This window comes from Rhinichthys klamathensis, unplaced genomic scaffold, assembly GCF_029890125.1.
Source record: "Rhinichthys klamathensis goyatoka isolate OS25496 unplaced genomic scaffold, OSU_Roscu_1.1 h1tg000665l_1, whole genome shotgun sequence".
Lineage (NCBI taxonomy): Eukaryota > Metazoa > Chordata > Actinopteri > Cypriniformes > Leuciscidae > Rhinichthys > Rhinichthys klamathensis.
In genome coordinates this window covers 148,697-166,194 of record NW_026607104.1, presented here as the reverse complement: position 1 = coordinate 166,194, position 17,498 = coordinate 148,697, and the positions used below count along the sequence as shown (strand labels likewise).

Genomic DNA, 17,498 nt, shown 5'->3' with positions numbered 1-17,498 from the left:
TCAATCAAATAGGCCATCAATCATTTTGACACATGCCGTGGTGTATTAACTACTATTATATCTCTAGGTAATGAAGCCTATTAAAAAAAAAAAAAATCGTATAAATATATTACATAAAAAAACGTATAGGCCTATATAAATATATATTTTGAAAAAGGACCAGGGGCCATTCATTTTGCCAGGGGTTCGCCTTTGATTGGGGGCTGCTACTATTTGCTTAAGCTTTTAAAACGTAGAAGTTTGACAAAGGCGTGATAGGCTACATCAATTTTATGTGGATAAGTAATAATAATAATAATTCGTTACATTTATATAGCGCTTTTTCTGGGACCTCAAAGCGCTTCACATATGGTAGGGGAATCTCCTCAACCAGGCATATTAATAAAGGCATATTTTGTACATGTTCTCATAAGGCCAAGGAAATATGTCATTTTAACGAGATCTCCTTATTACGACATAATTGAGTGGAAAAAATATGTATGCGGCAGCAATGTATCACCATAACTTAGAGCTACGTTACAAACTACATGAAAGGTCATTTTCAAAAATCCATAATTGGGGCCCTTTAAACTATGGCAGGAATACAGCGAATAGTTGTTAGATTTATTATATCTCTGGTTTTCAATTCTGGTCCCCCTGGCCTGGGGACCCACCGCTCTGCAGGTTTTGTACGTCTCTAATAACTGACACAGTCAGTGCAGTTTATGGAGCTGTAATGATGATCTGAATCAGATGTGTTAAATAAGGGTGACATACAAAATATGCAGAGTGGTGGGTCAGGTTTCCATTACACGAGAGTAGATGTTAAAACTTCATGCTGATTTGTACTCGGCTTTCGCCAAGATAAGAACTAAGACGTAGCTTTACAGTAAACTATGCTTCTCCATCCATTTACGCTTGGCCTGGGAAATGGCCTTTATACACCTCATCCTCTCCTCCTGCTTTCGCACCTCGTTGACTACCAGCTTCCTCCTTTGAGCTGGGCCTGCCTTGTGCCATTTAGGAGGAGCTAAACTGAGCCCAAAACCCCCTCTTCCATGCTGCACCTGTCCCACGATATCCCCAATTTGAAGGGCAGCCTTTGCCTCTACAACAGAATTCTTTGCTGACCACTTTCTACCAGTTTTTAACACAGGTGCTGCCTCCCTTACACATTTGTTGCGTGACTCTACTAAGGTCATTTCCAGTCTGACCTTGGCACACTTAAACTCCTCGGTTAAAGCAGAGACTGGCAGCTGCAATATTCCTTTACTATAAAGTCCCACTCTGCTGAGGCAGCGTGGAACTCCCAACCATTTCCTGATGTATGAACTTATCAACGCTTCCAGCTTATCCACTGTTGTCAAAGAAACGTCGTACACGGTCAGTGGCCACAGCAACCTCGGCAGTAGACCAAACTGAAAGCACCAGAGTTTTAGTTTGCCAGGTAGAGCACAGCTGTTTATGCTCTTCAACCCTTCCACTGCTTGTCGTCTAACTTCTCCCACCCGAACTGTGTCCTTTAGATCCCCATTGTACCATCTCCCAAGACTTCCCTGGCTTCTCAGAAACTGTTGGTATTGCCTTACCATTAATGAAGAATCTTTTATCTACTACCTTTCCTTTAACTATCGAGATGCTCCTTGATTTAGAGGGCTTAAATTGAATTCGTGCCCATTCAATATTATCTGTTAACTTCCCCAATAACCGATTAGTGCAGGCTACTGTTGTAGTCATGGTTGTCATGTCATCCATGTATGCTCTGATTGGTGGTAGTCGCATCCCAGAAGCCAAGCGCTCTCCTCCTACTACCCATCTTGATGCCCTAATGATTACTTCCATTGCCATGGTAAAAGCCAGTGGAGAAATGGTGCATCCTGCCATTATTCCAACCTCTAGGCATTGCCATGCAGTGCTGAATTTTGGAGTTGAGAAACTGAATTGCAAATCTCCAAAATAGGCTTTCACTAAATTTGTTATTGACATTGGTACTCTGAAAAAATCAAATGCTGCCCAAAGAAGCTCATGTGGCACTGAACCATATGCATTAGCCAAATCTAGGAATGTCACATGGAGCTCCTTCCTCTCCTTTATAGCTGACTGAATTCGTTGCCAGTTAACATTGATGTGTTCTAAGCATCCTGAGAACCCTGGAATGCCCGCTTTTTGAACTGAGGTGTCAATGAAGCCATTCTTTAATAGGTAGGTGGACAATCTCTGGGCAATAATGCTGAAGAAAATCTTACCCTCAACGTTTAAAGCATTCAGCAACGTTCAGCAGGAGGACCAGGATTGAAATCCACTGATCTATACAAAGATTCTAGAACAACAACAACAACACAACAAATTAATAGTACTAATAGACAGAATGATCATACTAGTACTTACACTGCACAGGGAATGCTTCTCTGAGGTCTGGAGGTGGGAGAACTTTTCCCTTTGATTTTCTATGTATAAACAAGAGCATGTTGTCATAATTTTGTCTTTTAGTATAAAAGACAAATCTAGACTTTCATTATTACAGACAGTTATCAAGAACATATGTAGCATAATGTAATAGCTGCACATAATGTAAGAAGTATTACATTATTATTGTAATAAAATGTTCATGTTCATATTGTAATAATTTTCTCAAAACGTAATAAAATCGAGCTCATAATGTAGTAATTTTTACATTATGACAAATGTATTACATTATAAACTCACCAGAAACATTTCATAGTTTCATAATTGTAATAGCTTTTAAAACATAAAAAATATTAGTATTCCCTTAAAGTATATTTTTAAAAAAGTCTTACACTACCTGCGAAATGCAACAGATTAAAATATTCATGCAATTATTATTATTAATTAAACATAAAGCATTGGTTTTCCTTTACAGTAGGCTACAAAACAATATCAGATGACGCTCAGCTGATTGGTTACACCACCATCTCCAATCAAATAAGCTCATTCTACGAATGCTCCAGTCTGTCGCACAGACAACACCCACCTCCACCCCTTCACCTCCTAGCATCTTCATAATAGAGCAGTGGATTCTGTATAGAAACTCTATGTACGCAATCATTCTGTTACAAAGCGACCCCCTCTCCCCCCGTAAGAAAATTTTGTGCATTTTAAATGTTAAATTCCAAAATTAAAAGCTCCCACCCATATTCAGTGTGCAAATTGAACAAAGAAAAATTCAAACCTCTTTTAGTTACAGTGTCTGTCTACATTACACTACTACATAATAATAGTTAGCCTATAATATTAATCCCATGAGAGTAATAGCCGTAGGCTATATTGTATCAAACAAATGCACTGAAAAATAAAGGAAACTTTCATAATTAGTTTTGTACAAATTTCTATAGGCCTACTTGAAAGTAAGTTAATTGGAAGTAACCCAGCGCAGCCAATTAAGCAAAACAAAACACAACGAATGGCCCGTCGATGTACGAGTTCTATGGGCAGTTAAGACAAAAAATAAATAAATAATAAAATAAATAAAAGTATGAGATGTATCGGCCCAAAAAGCACCCACCGCATCTCCCGGTAGTCCCGATGGCCAGTAGCCTACATGCCTGTGCACAATACTAAGTGTAGTAGTAGGGGATTTTCTTTTCCTTTTTTTGCAGTTACGCTTATATGGGAATGGGTGGATGAGGTAATTAGGGCCAGTGTATTTAAGTCAAGGGGGTAATCCACCAGCCGGAAACTGAAGCTTCGCTTGGGGGCCGCCATTGTAGCAGACCATCACCTCCTGTTAGCATTCCATTGTAGTGGTGGGCAGATCGAGGCTTCATGAAACAATAAAACAGTTGAAGCAAATGTGCCATATTGTGTCGAGGCTTCGAAACAATCCGACACCCGTCTCAACGGTGACACCTAGTGGTCACTTGCAGGTGTTGATCTGAAGCAACCCTGACAAGGAGCCATTCATTTTTGTTTTTGTTTTTTTATTGTATTTTTCTAATACGTGAAGCTTGTAACCTGTAGGCTCCTCACTGTGCATAATTTTATTTTGGTCATGAAAAAAGGAATATTAATAAAACAAATCAAGCCACAATGTCTCACTTCTTTTATAGATTTGTATTCAAAAATATAAATTTCTCTGCTGTCAAAGGACTTAGGGTGTACTCACACTAGGCACGGTTGCCATGAACCTGGCCCAAGTACGATTGTCCCCCCTCCCCACTCCCCCTCTGGCCTGCACTCACATAGGGTTTCAGCATTCGTGCCGGAGCACGCTTACGTCATTATGGTGCGACGGTTTCGGGATAAACAAGAAGAGCGGCGCTCTCTGAACAGAATTAGTCCATCGCTCTGTTTTCTTTGTGGATAATTTTGTGTCGTTTGGTCCACGGTGGTCCACAGCCTGTTGTTAAACAGATGTGTCGCCTTAGTGGCGCGAACATTTTCACGTAATCGTGCTGCTCGTATGAGGAGGTTTGCAAGGTGTTGGTTTTGGAGCGTCGCAAAACCATGACGACACGCGTCCTGTTCCGTGCTCCAGCACGGTTAGCGCTAACACTGCATGCGAACTGCGCCCGAGTCCAACTGAACCGTGCTCTGGCCCGCCTCTTCCAAGCGGGCCAGAGCCGGCTAATCGAGCCGCGCCAAGGCACGGTTCGGAGCACTCACACTAGTCAAACGAACCGCGCTTTGGTGGTCAAACGCACTCGGGCACGGTTCAAACTGGCTAGTGTGAGTACACCCTTAGTCTACTTTTTCTTTTTTTTACAGATAATTTCTCCAGCCTTTGAAAAAATCCTCTCACAAGGGACACTTGTTTCTTGATTGTGCTGGTCATGGCTTTTTCTGAGGTAAATGTTACATTCTGTGACATAATTATTCTCTTGCACTTTTATTGACCTCTTTCCGTTGTTGAAAAAGACCGATTGATCGATATTATGTGTACCTTTCGGTGAGTTGTACTGTATCTTTAAATAAAAAGTAAGAGATGATCGGTTTACTTGAACTGAGGCACAGCGATCCGTCACGTCACATTTACAAGTGCCAAAACGGTATTTATTTTTTACGAGAGCGTGTGAAAGGTGTCAATTGCGTGTGTCACGTTGAATGAGTGAGAGTTGGCAGCCCTGCTTTTAGAAGGGGGATAAATTGTCAGCAGCGTTCCTACTTCCGCAATGCTTCTTCTCCATGTGAGGATTATTTACATTAGAGAGTGCGCACTGCGCCTCATGCACACAGTGCTTTTACATGTGGGGATTGTTTACATCAGAGTGCGCACGTGTTTTGCGCAGCATATACGCAGTGTTTAAGCGGTTGATGGAAAATAAGCTAATGCACGTTCTAAAAATCGTCTCTGTTACTGATGTAACCCTCATTCCCCGAAGAAGGGAACGGGAGACGTGACGTCAATGTGACGACGTTAGGGGACGTTAGGGGATCACTTCAGGGAGCCCTATCAACTTCGAGTATCTAAAGAACAAGCCAATGAACGTTGGCGTGCGTGACGTCGACGTGACGATGTTAGGGGATCCCAAGGAAAACGCCATCGGTAGCTGCCACATCCAGCGCCCTACGCAAGACTCTCAGACCCCCAACTGCTGGGGCGGAAGACCTGCGTAGAGGGAGTTCTACTGCTGTTCCATATACCCATACAGTGAACTCTTGGATAACACTGGGAAGCGTGCCTTTCCCGGGGAGAGGGATGCTGCGGAGCCACATCCTGCCCGAAGGGAGGTACCATGTGGAGGATACACATATGGACTGGCCGGTTGGGGCAGTACAACATATGGAATGTCACTGGGGTGGCTCCAGCCTAAGAAGGGGGAGGCTATACCAGACAGTGACGGCCGAGCGAGCTCTGCCAAGGGAAAGACACGGGCTCACCGCAGGGAGCTGGTAGTGGAAGAATACTCAAATGGGATCGCCGCAGGGATCCCACATATGGAACCCAGCCTAGCACAAGTTACACGAGCATACGAGCACTAGGCCTGGCGTCGGACGCTCCGCAACGTCTGACTGCTGAAGGGTTGTGGAGGAACTCACAGGGTTCGCCTGGATGGGGAACTCGAATGGAGCAAAAAAGCGCACGTATCCGCTCCGTGGAGGGGAGTGGCGCAGCAAACCGACACTAGAGCGGGAACTTCGGTGTTACCGGCTGGTTGAAGCGAGCACACAAGAAGAAACCGGCTCAACACGTAGGCTATAAAACCTAGCGAACGTGTTAGGTGTCGCCCAGCCAGCAGCTCTACAGATATCTGTCAGTGAGGCGCCGTGTGCCAGCGCCCAAGAAGAAGCGAAACTCTTAGTGGAGTGGGCTCTCAACCCGGGCGGGCAAGGCACGCCTTGGGCTTCGTAAGCCAAGGCGATGGCATCCACTATCCAGTGGGCCATCCTCTGCTTGGAGACAGCCTTTCCCTCTGGCCTCCATAACAGACGAAGAGCTAATCTGAGGTCCTGAGGCTTTGCGTTCTGTCCACGTACAGGCGCAGAGTCCACACAGTCCGCGCTCTGTGCCTGTACGTGGACAGAGAAAAGCCAGGGCTGGGTCTGCCTTTTCCGAAGGCAGCACTTGCAGGTTCACCACCTGGTCCCGGAAGGGAGTGGTAGGAACCTTGGGCACGTATCCGGGCTGGGGTCTCAGGATCACGTGAGTTATCCGGGCCGAATTCCAGGCACGATTCATCGACCGAAAATGCATGCAGGTCCCCAACCCTCTTGATAGAGGCCATGCAACCAGGAGAACTGTCTTACAGGACAAGATTTTTAACTCAGCTGATTGCAGAGGCTCAAAGGGTGGTCTCTGAAGTGCCGAAAGGACCAGAGACAAATCCCAGGATGGTATAGAGAGTGGGCGAGGAGGATTCAGTCTCCTCGCTCCCCTCATGAACCTGACGATCAGGTCGTGCTTCCCCAAAGACTTACCATCAATAGCGTCGTGATGTGCGGCAATAGCGGCAACATACACTTTAAGGGTGGAGGGAGACAGCCTTCGCTCCAACCCATCTTGCAGGAAGGAAAGCACGGCTCTGATCGAGCAAGATCGGGGGTTCTCCTCGTGAGAAGAACACCAATCAACGAATAGGTTCCACTTCAATGCATAGAGGCGCCTCGTAGAGGGGGCTCTAGCGGAAGTGATGGTGTCAACTACCGCTGGGGGAGGGTCACCTAGAACCTCCGCGTCCTGTCCAGGGACCAGACATAGAGCTTCCAGAGGTCTGGACGCGGGTGCCACAGGGTGCCCCGTCTCTGAGAGAGCAGGTCCTCTCTCAGAGGGATGGGCCAGAGAGGGGCTGTCGCGAGGAGCACTAGTTCCGGGAACCAGGTACAGTTGGGCCAACACGGCGCAACTAACAAGACCTGATCCTCGCCATCCCTGACAAGGTCTGTGCCAGAAGGCTCACTGGGGGAAACGCATACTTGCGAAGACCCCGGGGCCAGCTGTGTGCCAGAGTATCCGTGCCAAGGGTCCCCTCGGTCAGGGAATAGAACAACTGGCAGTGAGACGTGTCCGGGGCGGCGAACAGATTTATCTGTGCGGTCCCGAAGCGCTGGAAAATCAGCTGGACCACCTGGGGATGGAGTCGCCATTCTCCCGGTAGCACCTGCTGCCGTGAGAGCTCGTTGGCTGCACGGTTGAGCAGGCCCGGAATGTAAACGGCACGAAGCGACCTCAGATGCTTCTGACTCCAAAGGAGGAGATGGCGGGCGAGTTGTGACATGCGGCGGGAGCGTAGACCACCCTGACGGTTGATGTACGCAACGGTCGCAGTGTTGTCCGTACGGACCAGTACATGCTTGCCTTGTAGCGACGTTTTGAAGCGGCCCAACGCAAGATGTACTGCTAACAACTCGAGGCAGTTGATGTGCCAATGCAGTTGAGGCCCCGTCCACAGACCTGAAGCTGCATGCCCGTTGTACGTGGCCCCCCAGCCGGTGATAGAGGCATCCGTGGAGACCACAGAGTGCCTGGACACTTGTTCTAGGGTAGTGGTTCTCAACGGGGGCGGTACCGCCCCCCAGGGGGCGTTCAGAGAACAACGGGGGGGCGTTAGACGCAAGAGTCTTGAAAGGGGGGCGTTCAGGTGTTAATGGGGGGCGTTCACGAGTAACGCAAATTTGTGTTCATTTACTGTTATTCATTTTAAGCATTTAGTAATTTATTTGTAATAAACACTTTAAGTAGGCTATTTAAAAAGTGTTAGGACCATATATGTTAAATTATGTTGTAAAACATATGCGTAGATTGCGATGTCATATTGTGTGCGCGCGCGTCTATGGTGCGTGTGAAAGAAAACGTCAGCAGCGCTCAAATAAAAAAAAGAAAATCATTCGTCCGCGGCCGTTCTAGCCTACTCCTGACCGCAAGTCCACCGTCAGTATACTAGCAGTTTTTTTTGTGTTCATTACTATTGCATTACGATTGAAAGCAGTATCAATAATGTCAAAAATATAATGTGCAGTCATGTTCGGGTGTGAATGCTGTTTAAATGAGTGTTCTCACCGACACGCTTGTTGTGAATCTTCTTCCAGTTTAATGTACATGTAGCCTAAGCTATGTATCGTTACTTTTGCAACAACACCATTATTTTTCCAATTATAGACCAGCGCTCTGACTAGAATCCAGTGCTGACAAGAATCTGCATTCACGCGCTCAAACATGTTTCGCGCTGACAACAATCCAGCGCTGGCTAGAATCACGCAGCGGAGGAATGGAAAGTTGACAAGCCATTAAAAAGTATTGACTTAAGAAACACTTCTATTTTATCAAATATTTTCAATAAATCATGTTCCCATTTACTCCGGCGACGAATTTCAAAATTAAACTAAATTGTATTTATAAGGTAAAACTTTAAAAATTTTAGGCATTAACTAATTCCAATGCCTAATGCCAAAATGTTTTCTTTGTTCACCAAGTAATTTACTGGTCAGGCATTATTGTTAACTCAATTTGAAAATGACAATTTGATGGATAATTTTTATATTATATTAATATTTAAATATATTCTGCAATCACATTTTGGTAATGTAGGCTATTCATTCCGCCATCACATCTGAGCGCGAAACGCTGCTTGGGTAACGTTAGTTTCAAGATATAAAAACAATTAATAATACGTGTATAAACATATGTGTTTATTCTTGTTAGAAGATTTTTCTTTTTACTGATTATGAAAACAAATTAATCACGACAAACCAAATTAATTGTAATTGTATTAATTATACCTGATACCAAGGTATTTTAGGCCTACAATTCTAACATAATTTTTCATGAAAAATCACGATTGTATATTTATTTTTTCGAAAGTAAGGTTAATGTAAGCAGCTTCTTGCAATACTCTCCTAAATGCGTAATAAAACCTACGTGCAAACATTACCGCTTTAATGACCGTCCTTTATTTTTCAGTGCATTTGTTTTATAATATATGGCTATTTATGTCATGGGATTAATATAATATAACTATTATTATGTAGTAGTGTAATGTAGACAAACACAACTAAAAGAGGTTTGAATTTTTCTTTGTTTAATTTGCACACTGAATATGGGTTGGAGCTTTTAATTTTGAACTGTCAAAGTACACCAGATTGATGCATTTAACATTAAAATGCACACATTTTTCTTACGGGGGGCTTGCGCCCGAACCCCCCTAGAAGGCCCGAGGTCCACCCACCACAGATTTACCAAAAATCCTGTGAGAAACACTGCTATTGCTATTCAATGCAGTTTATAGCTTGTTTTTTGGATTAATCGCTGTGGAGTATAGTTCGATTGTATTAATAAATGACAATTTTGTACTTATTTCATCTGTTACTCGTTCCTGCTCGCTCATTAGTTTGGGGGTGGGGGGCGGTCGGGGACCTGGATATTGGATAGGGGGCGCTGGCCCAAAAAAGGTTGAGAACCACTGTTCTAGGGGAACACCTGCCCGCAGGAACGAAGGGTCCGACCACAAGCTCAGAGTTTGGCAACAGTGCGGGGTCACTGGAACCCGGCACGAGCCGCTCTGCCACGCCCATCTCAGGACTCGATCGTGGAGCCAGTGTTGGAGCGGTCTCATATGAAGCAATCCGAGCGGCGTAACCGCGGCTGCAGATGCCATATGCCCCAGGAGCCTCTGAAATAGTTTCAGTGGTGCCGCTGTTCTGCGTCTGAGCGTACTCACGCAGTTCAACACTGACTGGACGCGGGCCTCTGTGAGGCGTGCTGTCATGTTGATCAAGTCCAACTCCATACAGAGAAAAGAGATCCTCTGCCCGGGGCTGAGTTTGCTCTTTTCCCAGTTGACCCGAAGCCCTAGGTGGCTGAGGTGACTGAGCAGCATGTCCCTGTGTTCGCATAACTGCTCTCTCGACTGGGCGAGAATAAGCCAGTCGTTGAGGTAGTTGAGAATGCGAACCCCATGCTCGCACATGGGAGCAATGGCCGCCTCCGCGACTTTCGTGAAGACACGGGGCGACAGGGCCAGCCCGAAGGGTAAGACTTTGCACTGATATGCCCGTCCCTCGAACGCAAAGCGAAGAAACGGTTTGTGTCGAGGGAGAATCGAGACATGAAAGTACGCGTCCTTCAGGTCGATCGCTGCAAATCAATCTTGGGGACGGATGCATTTGAAAATGCGTTTCTGCGTAAGTATCTTGAACGGTAGCCTGTGAAGGGACCGATTCAGGACGCGCAGGTCCAAGATTGGCCATAACCCAGCTCCTTTCTTGGGTACAATATAGTACGGGCTGTAGAAGCCGGTCTTCATATCGGCTGGAGGGACTGGCTCGATTGCGTCCTTCGCCAGTAGGACTGCAATCTCCGCCCTGAGAACAGGGGCACAGTCCGCCAGAACACGGGTGAACAGGATGCCCTTGAAAACAGGGGGGCGCCGGGCGAACTGAATCGTATAGCCGATGAAAGAGGGGCTCGGGAGTGACAAGGCATGGCGTCGTCGACTGCCAAGCGCGCCCTCTTGGGGCCCAGAGGTTTCAGAAATTGCTCTTTCTTTGAAAAGGTGGGTACAAAAAGAAAAGGAAACAAAGGATTCTCCGCCCGGCCCTCCACCGGGGGAAGGAGTGGCACGTTCGCCATCTCCTGAAGAGCAACTTGATCCACCTCTGGGCCGCCCGTCTCAGGGTCGTTTGCACCGACGCTTGCCTCCTGGATTAGCAGCGGCCTGGACGGGCGGGGTCGGCTTCCTGCGGCTTGCTCCACGCTGAGGCCTGGATGGTGGCTGCTGCTGGGGCTTAGCGGGAGCGGAGGACGCTGCAGGAGGCCGACCTCGGCGACGAGTAGACGGAGGGGCTGCGGACGGGTGGGAGCAGCAGCGGTCCGCTGGGGCAAGATGTGTCGAATGGCCTCCGTCTGCTTCTGTGCGGCCGAGAACTGTTGGGCAAAGCTCTCGACCGCGTCGCCGAACAACCCAACCTGGGAGAGAGGGGCATCCAGGAACCAATATTTATCGGTGTCCCTCATGTCCGCCAGGTTGAGCCAAAGGTGGCGCTCCTGGACCACCAAGGTGGACATCGCCTGACCGACTGAACGTGCGGTTTCCTTCCTTGCCCGGAGGGCGAGGTCAGTTGGCACACGGAGCTCCCGGTGGAGCTCTGGGTCAGAACCACCCTCGTTTATGTCCATGAGCGCCTGGTGGACCTGCAAGAGAAACGCACAAGCGGAATGACATCTTGAAAAAGTGTGTTTGTGTTGCTCTTTTAGTAAAATAAAAAAGGTTGGAAAATGCTCTCACAGTGCTGAGGCGCCCAGGGGTAGCCACTGTGTGGACACACACACACACACACACACACACACACAAAGACAATACAATAGTGCTGTGAAAACAGCAGTTGAGAGCTGCACTGCTCGCGGCCACCGCTGATCACACCGTCACACCAACACTGCAGGCAGAGAGATCTCCTTTGAAGTCTTCAAAGCGCTGAATTCTTTTAGACAGAAGTCTCACAGAAACTTGGCTCCGAAGTGAAAGACAGTGTGTGCGCGCACCCGCTTCCTGTTTTATACCCGTGCTGCGGGGCGGGGGCGCGTGACGCGTTCACGCACGCCAACGTTCATTGGCTTGTTCTTTAGATACTCGAAGTTGATAGGGCTCCCTGAAGTGATCACCTAACGTCCCCTAACGTCGTCACATTGACGTCAAGTCGAACGTGAGCAACTGAAGGGGAACTAAATCCAGATCTATTATTTTTCCCGGTATTTTTAAGTCCCCGCGATAACAATATCATGCATATTCATTACCGCGATTTATCGAATTACCGAATGCTATTTTAAAGTTTCCTAATGTTGTTGTGGAGTCTCCTACAACATGTTCACATGCATCAAAGTAAAAAAAAAAACGGTTTAATTTCCTCATGATATATAGGCTACATTTGCACATCACATTTTCAATGATTCTCAAACGACTCGTCAAATGAATCAATCTCTTTAAATCCCTCCTTTCCGCGAGCTACTCTGCTCAGATTGGCCAGACAGCTCAGTCTGTTGGGACTGGCCTACCGTGTACAGAGCGTCGGGAAAAAACCCGAAAAAAGTGTTTCGGACTACTCAGTCAGTGAGGTACATTATAAGATGTTGCAATTGTAATTCATCACTATCAGCATTAACAAGTGCATGTCCATCAACAAACCAATTATTTTACTTGTACTAATTTATTTACAGAGTATTTTTGTAATATATTGCGGTGAACACGTGGAAACTATCAATAACAGTGCATGCAATGTAGGTACATTAGCCGAGACCTAGAATGAATGATCTTATGTAACATAAATATTAATATAAAAAATATTCCCTTAAAAGTAGTCAGAACGACAGACAATCTGCATTAATTTAAAGTGGCCCACAGCTGATCAGCAAAAATATTTCAGTAAGACAGTAATTATGTGAGTTAGCAGGAGACCTACACAATATAAAACTCAAAACTTAGTTTTTTTGAACACCATCTTTCAAGAGCAAGCGGTTTGCGAATCCTGCAATAAATTAGCTACGTGATAGCTACGATTAGCTACGTGATTAGTGACGTCATAGACCAGGAAACTATAAAGCACCCCTGAAAACAGACCGCAGCAGCTTCTGTTGCCTTCAGCAAGCGCTCTCTGTGAATCTGTCCTTGTCTATTGTTGTCTGTCAAGCACTTTATATTCATTGATTTATCAGTATGGCAAGCAAGCAAGATTACAAACGTTGTTGTTCCCTGCCCTCGTTTTATTACGGGTGGGGACACACATCAGATGTGTGTTGCTTGTTTGGGAGTGGAGCATGCCCAGTCGGCCCTCGAGGGAGCTGACTGTGAGCATTGCATGAGTTTGTCCATGAAAACTCTCCGCTCTCGCCGGGCGTTCTTTGAGGAGGATGGTTCGGTTCGCGTACCCCAAGGTGCGGGTCCCGCTGCTGCCGAGGCACTGTGGCGGCGTGCATCTTGGGGTTCGCAGATGGATCTAGTAGCGGGGTTTGAGACGGGGTTTGCCCTTTCTCAGCCCTTACCTGCTGGATCCGGTGTCTCAGCCCAGGAAGGAGCCCGCTCGGCGGTTTCTCCTCCCCAGGTTGAGGCACCAATGTTGCGGCTATCCAGTTCTGAGGAACTGGATGTCGTTGATATGGGGGAATTTGAGTCTTCGCCAGCTCATACCCCTGCTGATGAGGAGCTCATGGAGGTCTTATCTCGTGCTGCTGCTAAATTAAATATCGACTGGCCAGCTGATGATATTGATGTGGAATCTAGAAAGAGTCTTTTAGATGAACGTTATTTACCATCTAGATCACAACCTCCTCGTCGGGAACTCCCGTTTTTTCCCGATCTCCACACCGAGGTGTCGAGATCGTGGAATAAACCGGCGTCTTTCAGAGTGCATAATCCACAGACTAGTAATTATTGTAAAGTTAAAGGGATTGATCTCTATGGTTACTTGACGATGCCTCGTGCGGAAGAGACGCTTGCGAGCTATCTCTCCCCCGAGTCATCGTCATCAATGAAAGCCCCGACGTTACCCACCAAACCATTAAAGAATACATCATTGCTGGTGGGTAAAGCGTATTCGGCAGCAGGTCAGGCCGTGGCATGCTTACATACCATGTCAATTTTACAAGCATACCAGGCTGACCTGCTGAGGGACATGGATGATTGTGAGGAAGTTAGTGCTGATGCAATTCGAGAACAGACCTGTCTCTCCGGGCCACCAAGTAGACGGCCAAATGGTGCCCTGGTGGCCACGGAGCGTCATTTATGGTTAAATCTGTCAGATATTAAAGACAAAGATAGGTCTGTCTACGAGCTCCGCACACAGGTTCCAGCAGAAACAGACCATCGCCGCTCGGGCTCCTCTGCTATCCGGGGTTCCTGAGTGGCGTTCGCAGTCCAAGCCTGTTGGGGGTAGACAGGATCTGAGGATTGTCATCTCCAAGAGAGCTTTGACTAAGAAGTCCTGATGCTGAGTCTGTCAGGCATCTGAGGGTGGTCCCCTTCAGGGAGGAACGATTCCGAGGAACCGTCCCTCTTTGGCGCCTTCCGGGGGGCGATTCTCCGAGGAGAGTTGCAGCGCTGCCACGTCGGTTGTTCCCTGCCGGTTCGCCGTTTCAGGGCACCGAGGTGTCAGCGTCCCCGTGCAATCCTCTGAGGAGGGTTGTAGAATGGTCAGTTCGGTTGTTCCCTGCCGGTTCGCCGCTTCAGGGCGCCGAAATGATTGTTCAATCAAATCCAGAGGCCAGTCTCGAGAGACTGGTTCCCTTATCAGAATTTCTGGCAGCGTGGAAACTTCTGCCAAATATTTCTATATGGGTCCTGCACATAATAGAAAAGGGTCACAGAATTCAGTTCGGTTCTCGTCCGCCCAGATTTCAAGGGGTCCTTCCCACAGTGGTGGACTCACAGCAGGCTCTGGTTATGGAGCAGGAAGTACTGACACTTCTTCAAAAAGGAGCTATAGAGGGGGTGCCTCCTCCCAGCAGAGAGTCAGGGTTTTACAGCCGTTACTTCATTGTTCCAAAGAAGGATGGAGGGTTGCGTCCTATTCTAGATCTGCGCCATTTAAACAGCAGAGTTCAGAAAGTCAAGTTCAAAATGCTTACACTCAAGCAGATTGTATCACAGATTCAGTCCGAGGACTGGTTTGTCACAATAGACTTGAAGGACGCGTACTTCCATGTATCTATCCATCCTCATCACAGGAAGTTCCTGAGGTTCGCTTTCGGGGGTAAAGCATACCAGTATCGGGTTCTTCCGTTTGGCCTAGGTTTATCACCCCGCACCTTTACAAAATGCGTGGATGCAGCTCTGGCTCCTTTGAGACTCCAGGGCATTCGCGTATTAAATTGCATCGACGATTGGTTGATTTTAGCTCAGTCAGAGCAGTTGGCAGTTCAGCAATCGAGATGTCGTTTTGTCCCACATAAAGGGTTTGGGGTTGCGGCTCAACATCAGAAAGAGTGTTCTCCTCCCTGCTCAGAGGAACACTTTTCTAGGTGTAATTTGGGATTCGACCACAATGCAGGCACGTCTGTCTCCTGTTCGTATTTCTGCGATTCTCATAGCCGTAAAGAATGTAAAACTAGGCCAGTCACTCACTGTGAAACAGTTTCAGAGACTGTTGGGACTCATGGCAGCGGCGTCCAACGTAATTACTTTTGGCCTGCTGTACATGAGACCCCTGCAGGGGGGGCTTAGAACCAAGGGGTTTTCTCCGAGGGGAAATCCGTTCCGCAAGATCAAGGTCACGCGGCTATGCCTTCGTGCCTTGGTCATGTGGAAGAAACCTTGGTTCCTGCCCAGGGCCCAGTGCTGGGGGCTTCTTGTCGACGCGTCACGCTTTCGACGGATGCTTCCCTCACGGGATGGGGGGCGGTCATGAGTGGCCGCTCGGCGCAAGGTCTTTGGCAGGACCATCAACATTCCTGGCATATAAATCGTTTGGAGATGATGGTGGTATTTCGAGCTCTCAAATATTTCCTGCCAGACCTGAGAGGCCATCGTGTCTTGGTCTGCACGGACAACACATCGGTGGTCTCCTATATCAACCATCAGGGGGGTCTGAGGTCACGTCACCTTTGCAAGCAGGCCCATCAGATCCTCCTATGGGCCCAGGGGAAGTTGCTATCTCTCAGAGCAGTGTACATTCCGGGGCGTCAGAATGTGGGAGCGGATATCCTGTCGAGGCTGGGGCTGAGGCCCGGGGAGTGGAGACTTCACCCCGAGGTGGTGGAGCTCCTGTGGGAGAGATTTGGCTGAGCTCATGTAGACCTTTTCGCATCGTCAGATTCAACCCATTGTCCCATGTGGTTCTCCCTCACGCACCCAGCTCCTCTCGGACTGGATGCGATGGTGCAGGTGTGGCCGAGGCCGCACCTGTATGCATTCCCCCCGATATCTATGCTTCCGGGGGTTCTGGAGAGGGTTCGCCGGGAAGGGGCTCGTCTGCTACTTATAGCCCCTTACTGGCCGATACTGGCCATAGTGGGTATGGGGTTCCCACCGCGTCTCAAACGCAGCTCGAGTTCCCTTGAAAGGGAACGTCTCAGGTTACATATGTAACCCTGGTACCCTGATAGGTAAACGAGACGCTGTGTTTATCTGCCATACTTCCTGCATGCCCTGATCGACTTGCTTCAGGCCTTTCAGAAGCTATCGCGGTCTGTTTTCAGGGGTGCTTTATAGTTTCCTGGTCTATGACGACACCTATGACGTATCGGGCTTCCATTGGACTGATTTTACACGTACTTCATGACGCAATCACGCAGAGCGTTCCCACCGCGTCTCAAACGCAGCGTCTCTTTCCCTATCAGGGAACCAGGGTTACATACGTAACCTGAGACGTTTTCCCAGGTCTCTGCGTGTGCGTTGGCGGGCAACATACTAATGTTTCGTCTTGACGTCACGACGAAACGGCTTATGACTCGTTTGAAAAACGATTCATTTAATTGACTCAGAGTCGACTTTTACTTTTGAAAGACAATAACTTAACGTACGGTGCACTTTCAGATTTAAAACTTTGCAGGATGTTTCCATTCACTTAGCGCTATATGTTACACACTACATGAAAGGTCATTTTCAAAAATCCATAATAGGATTACTTTAAAAGTACAAGGCCAGCCACATACGTAAATTTATTTTGTTTGAAACCTTAATGGCTGAGATGTGAAGACTTACCTCACTGGGCTTTCTTTTAATTTGTTGCTTTCTGTTTTCTTCCCTGTGCACCAGAGGGTTTAGACCGCCTCATTTCCGATCAAAGCGCCAGCAGCTGAGCACTTGCCTAGCGTAACGCAACCCCCCTGTTGGGAAATGATCGACAATAATCATCAATTCAATCTAATTATCAGATTGACAAGTAATTAAACGTGTAGCTGAGGGGGCACCTTAGGATCATCATGTTTAATAAACATGTTTTTGTTCCGCTTGTCATTCTAATTCTGTGATTAAAGCTGCAGTAAGGAGCACAACTTACAGGTCCCACCCCCTTGCTCTCTGCTGCGCTACAGCCATCCCTCCACAGCTCCTCCCTCCACAGCTCCTCCCCCACAGCGGAGCCTGCCGTGAACGCGCAGGCTAGTAAGCAGGGCCACCGATGACGGCGGATAAACAGTT

At 47.4% G+C, this 17,498-nt stretch overlaps 1 protein-coding gene across 1 annotated transcript in view; it reads right to left on the bottom strand.

The window, feature by feature from the left end:
- The window catches only part of LOC130076581 (up-regulator of cell proliferation-like), a 43,349-nt gene extending 26,163 nt beyond the window's left edge, over nucleotides 1–17,186 (bottom strand). Inside the window, exon 1 of the mRNA XM_056241717.1 lies at nucleotides 17,061–17,186. The gene's annotated coding sequence lies outside the window, so the exon portion shown is untranslated. The remainder of the gene's footprint in view (nucleotides 1–17,060) is intronic.
- Nucleotides 17,187–17,498: the final 312 nt, after the last annotated feature.